At 44.5% G+C, this 10,875-nt stretch overlaps 1 long non-coding RNA gene across 1 annotated transcript; it reads left to right on the forward strand.

Moving 5' to 3' along the window:
• Window positions 1-1,012: 1,012 nt before the first annotated feature.
• On the forward strand, window positions 1,013-10,665 carry LOC131276937 (uncharacterized). The gene is made up of 2 exons (XR_009184151.1): window positions 1,013-4,320; window positions 7,815-10,665. It is a non-coding gene; the product is annotated as an uncharacterized lncRNA (long non-coding RNA).
• Window positions 10,666-10,875: the final 210 nt, after the last annotated feature.

Below are 10,875 nucleotides of genomic sequence, written 5' to 3' on the forward strand. Positions count from 1 at the left end.
TTTCTGACCTGGACATGTTCAGTCTTCAGCTGTTCTTAGGATTATACATTAGCCTGTCTAATTTACTCATCAATAGCTGAAGTTAATGCCCAACCGTCTCTTCCTCCCCCATTTTTGTGAAGTGGAGCTTTCAATTCCAGCCACAGAACAGCTTCTGAGGCAGCTTGTGCCTCCAGTGGAGGATGAGCACCAGCCTCCATGACATGAAGTACTCTACTTAATAGTCTTCTCTGAAGAGGCACAGTCTCCTTCCATTCCTTCCAAGGTGTTGCAGGATGTTCTTCTGGTCTCCTGGAGCCCCCAAACAGGTGCTTTAGATAGCTGTGTGATTACTAACTGCCCTTAGCAGGAGCTGACTCTAGGATCTCCTTACTCAGCCGCCATTCTGCTGTTTGTCCTTGAACTGGATATTTTATACCTAGGTATAAAGTATCCTTTTATGTACTTTTTGTTTGTTTCTTTGTTGTGAACTATCTTTTCTTTCATTCCAAGAGTATTTACCTTTCTCTTTGAGCAGAGATAATAACTGAGAAAAATCATAATTCCTTTTGTGGTTCTTTTGACACTGTATCTGCTGATTGGTTTATCCCCTGGAGAATAGATGAGATTTTTCTAGTTCTTTATATGTTATGGTATATAATTTGGGGTGATATTCTGGTTGCTTATTCTTACATAGTTAGAGACTTCTGAGAGACTGTTTTTGGCTAGTTTGGGCCCCTTGGTATTCCATACGAATTTGAGGATGGACTTTTTCCATTCCTACAAAAAAACGCTGCAGAGATTTTGATAGGTGTTGCATTTAATCTGTAGATCATTTTAGGTAGTAATGATATTGTAACAATATTCAATGTGAAACATGGACACACAATATCTTGCCATTTATTTAGGTCTTCTTTAATTTCTTTTTGTAGTGTTTTTCAGTTTTCATTGTATATAGAGTTCATTCTTTAAATTTATTCTCAGGTATTTTATTTTTTCAGATGCTATAGCGAATGGAATTTTTTTAAAATATGTTTTTTATTTTTTTCAAAGATACTTAGGTTTCACAAAATGCTACAGAAAAAAATATAAGGAATTCCCAAATGCCCCACTCCCCACACCTCACACCCTTCCCCACATTAACAACTTCTTTTATTAATGTGGTACATTCATTGCAATTGATGAGTCCTTTTGGAGCATTGCCAGTAAGTATGGATTATAGTTTAGATTGTAATTTACACTGAATTCTGTAGGTTATGGCAGGATATATAATGACCTGTATTTGTCATTGCAGTGCCGTTGAGGACAATTCCATGTCCCAAAAGTTTCCCCATATTATACCTCTTTTTCCCTCTCCCTGCCTTTAGCACTTCCAGTAGCCACTGTCTCCACATTAATGATATAATTTCTTTCATTGCTAGAGTACCAATAAGTTTGTAGCAGAATACCAGGAAGTCTTCTCTGGTCCATATTTTATTGCCCAGGTTCTGGGATGGTGATAGCTATTCCACCTCTAATTGTGAGGTGGCTTCAATTCCATATGGCTGATGGATGACACTCTGATGCTTGCAGTTGTAGACTCTCTCAGTTCCTTTGTATGGTAGTTGTCCATCCTCTCCTCCCTGTTAGTTTACCAGGGTGAGGCCCATGAACTGGAAAGTAGATGTTGCAACAAATAGAATAGGTTTTTAATGCTCATTTCAGATAGTTCTTTCCTGGTATGGAAAAATAAAGCTGATTTTTTAAGGGTTTATCTTGTACCCTGCAACTTTACTAATTTTTTAAATTTTCTGTGGTAGTGTTCTTGTGACTACTTGGGGAATTTTGATATGAAGGAACATACCATCAGAGAATAGTGTTAGTTTTACTTTTTTATTTCTGATTTCAATGTCTTTCTCTTTTTTTGCCTGATTACGCTGGTTAGAACTTCCAGGATAATTTTGAATAGAAGCGGTAAAAGAGTGCATCCTTGTCTTGTTCCTGACCTCAGGTTTCAGTCTCCCATTGCAAGCTTTCATGCTTTCTCACATTGACTATGATGTTAGCTGTGAGTTTTGATATTTATTACGTTGTAGATGTAACCTTTTATTCCTATTTTTCTGAGTGGTTTTATTATGATATCATGGTAGATTTCATCAGAAGCCTTCTCTGTGGCATTCAAGTGATCGGATGGATTTTTTCTTATGTGAAACCACTGCTGCATTCCTAGGATGTCACCTTTGGTCATGAGTTATAATCCTTATAAGTAGTTTGATTTACTTTTCCAGTGGTTTGTTGAGATTTTTTGCTTCTGTATTCATATGGGAAGTGTTTCTGTTGTTTTCTTTTGATGTTGCTCTCTGGTTTTGGGTATCACAATAATACTAGCTCCATAGAATGAGTTAGGAAGAATCCCGACCTTTTCATTTTTTTTGGAAGAATTTGTGAAGGATTTATGTTGATTCTTGTTTGAATGTTTGGTACAATTCTCTCTAAAGCCATCTGGTCTTGGGCCTTGTTGGGAGGTTCTTGATTATTCAATCTTTTTGCTTTCATAGGTCTGTTAAGAGCTTTTATTTCTTCTTGAGTTAATTCAGGTTATTTTTATGTTTCTAGGAATTTGTCGTGTCCTCTAGGTTATCTAGTTAGTTGGCATATGAATGTTCATAGTATTCTCTTTTTTTTAACCCCACCACCACCACCCCAGTTGTCTGCTCTCTGTGTCCATTTGCTTCGTGTTCTTTTTTTGGTCCACTTCTGTTGTCAGTGGCACAGGAATGTGTTTCTTTTTGTTGCATCATCTTGCTGCATCAACTCTGTGTGTGTGGCGCCATTCCTGGGCAGGCTGCACTTTCACTCTGGGTGGCTCCCCTTATGGGGTGTACTCCTTGCGCATAAGGCTCCCCTGCATGGCAGGGCACTCCTTGCGTGCATCAACACTGCACATGGGCCAGCTCCACACAGGTCAAGGTAGCCTGGGGTTTGAACCGCAGACCTCCCATGTGGTAGATGGATGCCCTAACCACTGGGCCAAGTCCGCTTCCCATAGTATTCTCTTATAACCCCTTTGATTTCTGTTAGGTCAGTGGTAATGTTCCCATTTTCATTCCTTTAATAGTTATTTGCATCTTTTTCTCACTCATTTCTCTTTGTCTGGGTAAAGGTTTGTCAATTTTATTAATCTTTTCAAAGAACCAAATTTTGGTTTCATTGATCCTCTCAATTGTTTTTCTTTTCTTTATCTCACTTATCTCCACTCTAATCTTTATTATTTTCTTTCTCCTACTAATGTTAAGTTTGGCTTATTCTCTTTCTTCAAGATAAGAAGTTAGGTTATTGCTTTGATATTATTGTTTCCTAATGTAGGAATTTATAGCTATATGTTTCCCAATCAGCAGTGCCTTACTCCTTCCCATAAATGTATTGCATGGTGTTGTTTTTTTTTATTCTTCTCTAAGAATTTTCTCATTACTCTTGTAGGTGGACTTCAGAAAATTATCCTGTTAGCCTCAAGGTTTGATGATGCATTGGAAGCACACAGGAGAAAGGGCGCTCCTTGCCCAGGTGGAAGGACACAAGCTTCTCTTCTGGCTCCTCTGGCCAGGTCGCAGTGAGGACAACCTGCTCAGAGATCTTCTCAACCCCAGAAGGATTCCTGTCAAATGCTCTTAGAGCTGTGGCCAGATGTAGGGTGGACCCTAGAAATAGCCGTGAAATAGGCAGTTACCACAAAGATGGTACAAAATCCCTAGGGAGCTCCACCTCTGTAGGTGCTGCTTTGCCCTTTGGTGTGTTTGGAGAAGGAGACACCACCACCCATGGAGCTGGCCATAGAGTTGACACTGCAATTTGAAGAGGAAAAGGGTTCCCTACCCTGACATCCTTTCCAGATGTCTTTTAGAAGGCAGAAAATAGCCTCAATCTTTTCAGATGACAAAAACCTAAACCTACCACCTCAAAACCAGGAAACTTTCGTAGGTAGTGGTTCAACTGATGCCTCATCTGAAGTTTCTCTTACTCCTGGGCAACCCCAGCCCTGGAAATCCTGCCTGGGGTAACCACCCACGCTGTCTGCTCAGGCTCACAGGCATCCACTCCCATATATCCTGACTTTCTGGCTTGGACTCCCTGGAATCCTGAGCCTCAGGTTTGACACGAGCGGGACAGGACAGCCATTTAAATGTCATTTTCATGTGCAGGAAGGTCATTGGGCCCTGGAGAATCAAAGCATCCTGGTGCTGGGGAAAGCTCCCGTGGGGATGATCCATGAAGTTTTGCAGTAAATTGTCGAAGGCACTATGAGAGGAGTGGAGACCACCGATCAGAGAGGCCTTCCCTGGCCACCCACATTCCCTTCTGAAGGTAACCATGTGTGTGTTTCTGGAGGGCTGCTGTGTATGGCCTGCATGTCCTGCACCCACTCCACAAACTGTCAAACTGGGCAGTAGTGGACTGTCCCACAGCTGGGGACTCAGGACTCTTATCAATCATAGAAGGCTTATGTCCAATATTTGAATGAATCTTGCCTACATCAGAGACCCTTGACTCATATCTGTCAGTCTTCCCTGCCCCCAATACAGAAGAAGTAGTGCAGTGACTGCTCTACTCAATGTTCTGCATCAAAAACTAGGCGCTTTTAAATGCCTGGTGAATGGGGAACTCCTGCCCATTTTCCATGTCCTAACTGTACCTCAGCCTGAGGCCGATGTAGGAAGACCTGCCTTATTCAAGCAGGCCTCTGAGTGTCTCATCCTTTTCCTACCATTTCTTTCTTAGTATGGGCACTGCCTTGTCCCACCTTGCCTACAGCTCAGCTCCCTCAACAGAACATCCAGGCAGAGTGATTAGCAGTTTGCTCAACACATCTAGTTCCCTGGGACCATGGATCCCATTTGTAGGATGGTTCAGGTGGGGAAAAATCAAACCAAGAAGGGAAATATCAGATCTCTGTGACACATGAATAGGACCTCCACTCCTCAACCTCCACATCCACTGCACATTTCCAATGCAACTGTGGAGTTTGGAGTCCTTTGTTCTGACCTGTGGGCCACTCACATTTTTAATTGGTATACCGTTTTCGCATCTCCTTGAGAGACCAGGAGGACTTGCCCATACTTACAGAGAGCCATGACTGCATCACACCAACTTGCTGTTTATATCTCATGCTCAAGAGATCAAGTGTAGGTGTCTGACTCCCTAGTGGAATGCAAGCTCAAGAGGCAGGGAATTTTTCTGCTTCATTCCTCCAACGAAGCTAAATTTTTCAATGTCCCTACACATATAGGTAGCCAGAATATATTTGTCAGTTGAGCTCCATGATCACCTTGCCCATGTCACAGTGGGTCTGGGGTGACCCTCTGAAAACCCAGAGAACTCTGCTAACATAGGAATTCAGATGGGACCTCCAGGATGGATTCTGCAGCATTCTTTGTAAATGGGAAAGAGGCCTGTCCCTTCCAAGAGGGTGTTCAAGGCTGTGAAACATGATCCCCACCAGGGGGAGGAAAACAATCTGATAAGCCCCTGAGCCTCTATCAGCCCATCAGACCTGGGTCAAAGTATCATAGCTAATGTGCTTAGGTTCTGAATATGAACCTGCAGTGTGTGTCCACTCACTCGCACCACCTGAGGAACGAGGAGTGATGTGACAAGGGAATCGACAGACCAAACGAACAACAAATGTGGAATGAGTCATGGATGTAGAAGGGGGCATGGTTCTCACGTGGTGAGGAGCTGGTCCAGGAACAATTGAGTAGGCCTTGAGAATTGATGATGCATTGGAAGCACACAGGAGAAAGGGAACTCCTTGCCCAGGTGGGAGGACACGAGCTTCTCTCCTGGCTCCTCTGGCCAGGTGGCAGTGAGGACAGCCTGCTCACAGGTCTCCTCAACCCTAGGATTGCTGTCAAATGCTCTTAGAGCTGTGGCCATATGTAGGGTGGACCCTAGAAATAGCCATGAAATAGGCAGTTACTGCAAAGATGGTGAAAAAGCAGTCTATAGGTGCTCCTTTGCCTTTTGGTGTGTCTGGAGAAGGAGAGACACCACCGCCATGGAGCTAGCCATAGAGCTGACACTGCAACTTGAAGAGAAGGGTTCCCCCACCCTGACATCCTTTCCAGCTTTCTTTTAGAAGGCAGAAAATAGCCACAATCATTTCAGATGGAAAAAACCCAAAGCCACCACAACTAAACCAGGAAACTTCTATAGGCAGTGGTCCACCTTATTTCCCTTCTGAGTTTCCTCTTATTCCTTGAGAACCCCAGCCCAGGCAGATCTTGCTGGGTTCTCCACCCATACAGTCTGCTGAGGCCTACAGGCACCCACTTGCAGATATCCTCACCTTCTGGAGTTGACTATTGATTGCAGAAACTGAAATAGATAACGGGCATAATGGGACATCCCTTGAAATATCAAGCCACACATATTCATATCTATGGAGTCCAGCCAGTCCTTGTAGGTAAGAATGACCTGGGCCTGAGAAATTCCCCACTGGCATGGTCCACCCTTGTTTGGAATAGATAGCCGATGGCACTGTGAATGGAGTGTAGACAACAGATCAGACAGGATTTCCTTTAATCCCATTTTCCCTCTCAAAAGTATCCAAGTGTGTGTTTCAGAGGGCTCCTCTGCATAACCCTGCCCATTCCCAGACCCTGCACCTACTCCCAAAATACTGTTATACATGGCTAAGACTGTTTATCCCCTAGCTGCAGACTGCTGGCTATTGTCCAACCTAGTAGGCTCGTGTCCAATATTTGAACGAGTCTTACTTATGTCAGAGACCCTTCACACATCTGTCTTCCCTGCTCTCTGTACCGAGGAATCTGAGTTCCAGTGGGCAGGGGAGGGAGTGACTACTTCCCTCTTTGCACTGTGTTTCAAAAAGAGGGGCACTTAGTACCTAGTCAGTGGGGCCCTCTACCCCACATTCCCATGGTCTAAGTGTATCTCAGCCTGTGGCCCAGTCACCAAGAGCTGCCATATTTTTTGAGTGCCTATGAGTATAATTCATCCAAGTCTTATTTTCCTCTTAGTGGCAGGAGCACAGCCTAGCTTTTCCTATAGCTGAGAACCCACGACAGAACATCCGTGCAAACTCTAGCATTTTGCTCAACACATCTCCCCGGGACCATGGATTCTGTTCAGATGATGGGGCAGTTTGTGACAAATGAAACCAAGATGTAAATCATGAAATTTTGGGGACACAGGGATCTGTCTTGAGCTTCCCAGGGACTATCCCCACCTAAACTTTCTGACTTGACTGTGGACTTTAAAGCCCTTGTAGTTTATGTATATTCTACACACATTTTCCTTAGGTCCATGAGTCTTCCTTGTACTTGAGTGACCTGGAGACTTTCTTATCCCTAGAGAGACATTAAGGTTTCACACCTAACATTCATGTTCTCCCTGTGCTTGTGAGGTCTAGTGTATTTGACTCCCTGTGGAATGAACCCCAAGCAGCAGGGAATTTTACTCCTTCATTCCTTCAACTACTAAATTGTGTAATTTCCGTACATACATAGTCACTATTTATTGATTGAGCCCAATCATCACATTCCCAGAAGTCAGATTTGGCAGCTTCTACTTCTCCAGCCCCCTCAATGCATTTTGACAAGACCTTGGTTGAAGAACTCCGAGACAGATGTGTCAATCTTTAAAAAAGGGAAATAGGTTTGTACTATGACCTGTTGTAGTTGAGGACTGAGTCAGAGCCTGCTCCCTAGGTGAGTGGAAAATCATTCTGTCCATCCCAGGCTCTCTAACAGCCCATCACGCATGGACTAACTTGGTCAACACTTCTATATCTCCTCCCACTCGATCCTGTCAATAACTAGTAGCTGTTTGTCCTGCAGCCCCGTACTCATCCAAGGAGCCACCTGAGGATCAGAGAAATGAATTGACCTCCAATGTCCAATGGCAATGTCTGGCAAACTCGAGGCCATGGAAGGGGCATCGTGCTCACCTGGGGATCGTTTTTATCAGTGTTTGCTTGGTGGGGAAGACCACTTTCATGTTCCCCAGGATGTTGGATCAGTCCATACTCCCTGCCCAATTGGTGCTGCTCCATTTTCTTCTTGCTGGATCTGAAACTTGTCTGCACCAACCTGGGACCTTTCATCTCAGCCATGTCATTTTCACACTGGCAGGTGGAATGTTGGGACAAAAAAGGACATGCAGTCAGCAGCTGTAAAATGTCCAAAAAGATGGTTATGCCTGAATTTCAAACCGGAAATCACTGACCTCAAGTGACTGTGGCAGGAGGTGTATCATGGGTGCCACTTAGTGACAGGGCAAAGGGAGACCAATCCTGGATTCAAGTAGTTAACTTCAATGACCTCAAATAGCTTCATTCCTCTTTTTCAAATGAAAGAGTTTTGAGGATGTGAGACTAAGGCAATACTAGATTCTGTAAGGGCTAAATTCCTGGAGATTCCAGGATGGGAGGAAGACTCTGGATTGCCCAAGGCAACGAGCTGATATGACAGGGAAGAGAAATTCCAAATGGTCTTGAAAATATTCAAGTGTAGATCGCCTTCCAATGGGGCAATTGTAAATATTATTCTGCCTTGCTGTCACCAGATGGACAAGTTTTGAGACTATTCACACCCAACATGAGCTGACTGCAGGGAACCACCAACCATCACTGTCTGCTTTTGGATGCCTGAATTGTTTCAAGGAATTTGGCCCCAGCCATTAAAACTCTAAATGTGTATAATGTTTGAACAAGCCAACCCAGTTCTAGTAGCCCATTCTGGGTGATCTGGAACTATTAGACTAGTCAAAGTCACATGACACTCCTTGAAGCCCAGTTGAAATGACAAAAGAAAGGAGTCCCATCTAGGTCTAAGGGCATGAAGGCTGAACTTCTGAGGTTCCTAGCCTCCTTTTGGAACATGATGCAGCCCTACCACCTGACCTGGAAGAGTCACAGTATTGAGCTCCGTTGGATGGCAAGTTACACAAAAATATGTATTTTATTGTAATCTTCTCACCACTTTTTAGGTAAAAACAACCTAGGAAATGAGAGGATGCTTAGGGATGGAGAGCCAGTCTAGCTGAATGCAGGCAGAAAACATGGGGATGGGGAGAACCTAGGAACAGGTAGAGTAAACAACCAAGGCAGGATCCAAAACAAAGACTGTTGTGGTTTAATGTGAAGGTGAATCATCATAAAGGGCTCTTTTCTGATATCCAACCAACATTGCACCTGGTCACAAATGGGGCTGAGTTTGGGGTGGTGTGCATTCCTAGATTCCTAATGGTGTGGTCCTGAGTTCCAACAGAGGGAATTCCTGGCAGGGAACCTGCAGATTCTGCCAGGGTAGGATCTAGGTCCTGAAGTCCCCTGTCTTGACCTTGACCTGGGTGTGGAGAACCCCTCAGCTCCCATTTCACTTCTTGTCTCTTTCAGCTTCTGCTGGTGGCAGTATGCACCAGCACCCTGCTTAGGTGTTGATGACACCGACATCCTGCTCTGAGCTGGTCTTGTGGGTGGGGCTCTGCAATGGTAGAATCATCAGCAGGGCTACAAGGCATCAGGACCCTGACTGGTTATCACCAAGAGGAGCAACCACACATGAAGTTCTATTTCTAGATGAGGCAAAGACCCTATTGGTATAGACCTCTTCCCAGGAGAGAGATGACAACTCTGCAGATCTGGATCAATGTCTGGGCAGAGGGGCACCAACCCCAGGCTTCTCCTCCTGTCCCTGCCAGTCATGAACTGGACAAGAACACAATGAGCCCAGCAGGTGTCCACCCCCAATCACCTCTTTCTGCCCAGCCTGGTATCCTCTATACACCCATCCTGGGAGTGGAAGGTGCTGAGGCTGCTCATAAGAACAGTGTCAGCCTGGCCTGCATCCCCTGCCCTGGTTCCATGGGTTACCTTTGATTTCCTCCTGGCAAATGGCCAGATTCTTTGAGGTTGAAGGTTGAGCCAAAGTCTGCAATGTTGGATCAGGCTCTCGTTGTGGGGTTTCCTGTGGCCAAGGCTGCAGGCAGGCAGCAACAAGAACATTTCTTGAGCATCTAGGCCTGAGTGAGCTGTTAGGTTAGTATCTAGAATGTGGGCACTTGGTTCCTGGGGTTCCAAGTTCTCTTGGGTTCTGTCTCCAGGGAAGTGAGGTAACTTCCTGCTTCCCCTTCTCTGTGCTCTCTTCCTGGATAACAACTTCCCGATGTCCCCTCTGGGCTGCTGACTCTTTACCCCCCTGACCTATTGAATTTCCCAAGTGTACAGAATTTCACCAATACAGTCCTTCTTCCTGCCTTGCTGAGGTCTGGGGGCATCAAGAACTAAGGAGATTGAACTTGGTACACAACCGTCCTGCTCCTGCCTGATCTGTGATCCTGGACATGTCTTTCTGTTTCTCAAGCCTTCCGTGTTGGAAACCAAGGTGCAGTGGTCTCACAAGGAGACATGCCGTTTCCTTAGCTATGCTTGCAATGTAAGGAATGCTGTAATTAAGAGTTCTGGGCAAACCGGTTGAAGCTGTTAAAGGCTGAAAGAAAAGATGAGCACAAACCTTTTGTAGTAAGTAGAACACTTAGACTTTGTACCTTGAGATAAGATTTTTTGAGTTTCTTAGTAATGCTAATAGTTAACTGCTTGTTGCTGCTTGTCATGTAGACTGGGGTATATAGAGAGCCCCTTGTAAACAATAAAGTTGTCTGATGAGTCTCTACTCACAGACCCCCTGACCCCAGCTCTCTCACTCTTTTTCTTTCTCATTTCACTCTCCTTTTTCTCTCTCATTCCTGATACCCTTCGGATCCAAATCTCCAACACTTCCCAAGTTTACCCTGCTGCACAATGGATCAAATCTACCTGATCCTTCCTTGGAAAAGGATCAGGTAGCTCAGAGAAAATTCCTAGAAAACTTGAGGACTGGTCACACCTGTAGCCAATGT

The sequence above is a fragment of the Dasypus novemcinctus genome, chromosome 30, assembly GCF_030445035.2.
Source record: "Dasypus novemcinctus isolate mDasNov1 chromosome 30, mDasNov1.1.hap2, whole genome shotgun sequence".
NCBI lineage: Eukaryota > Metazoa > Chordata > Mammalia > Cingulata > Dasypodidae > Dasypus > Dasypus novemcinctus.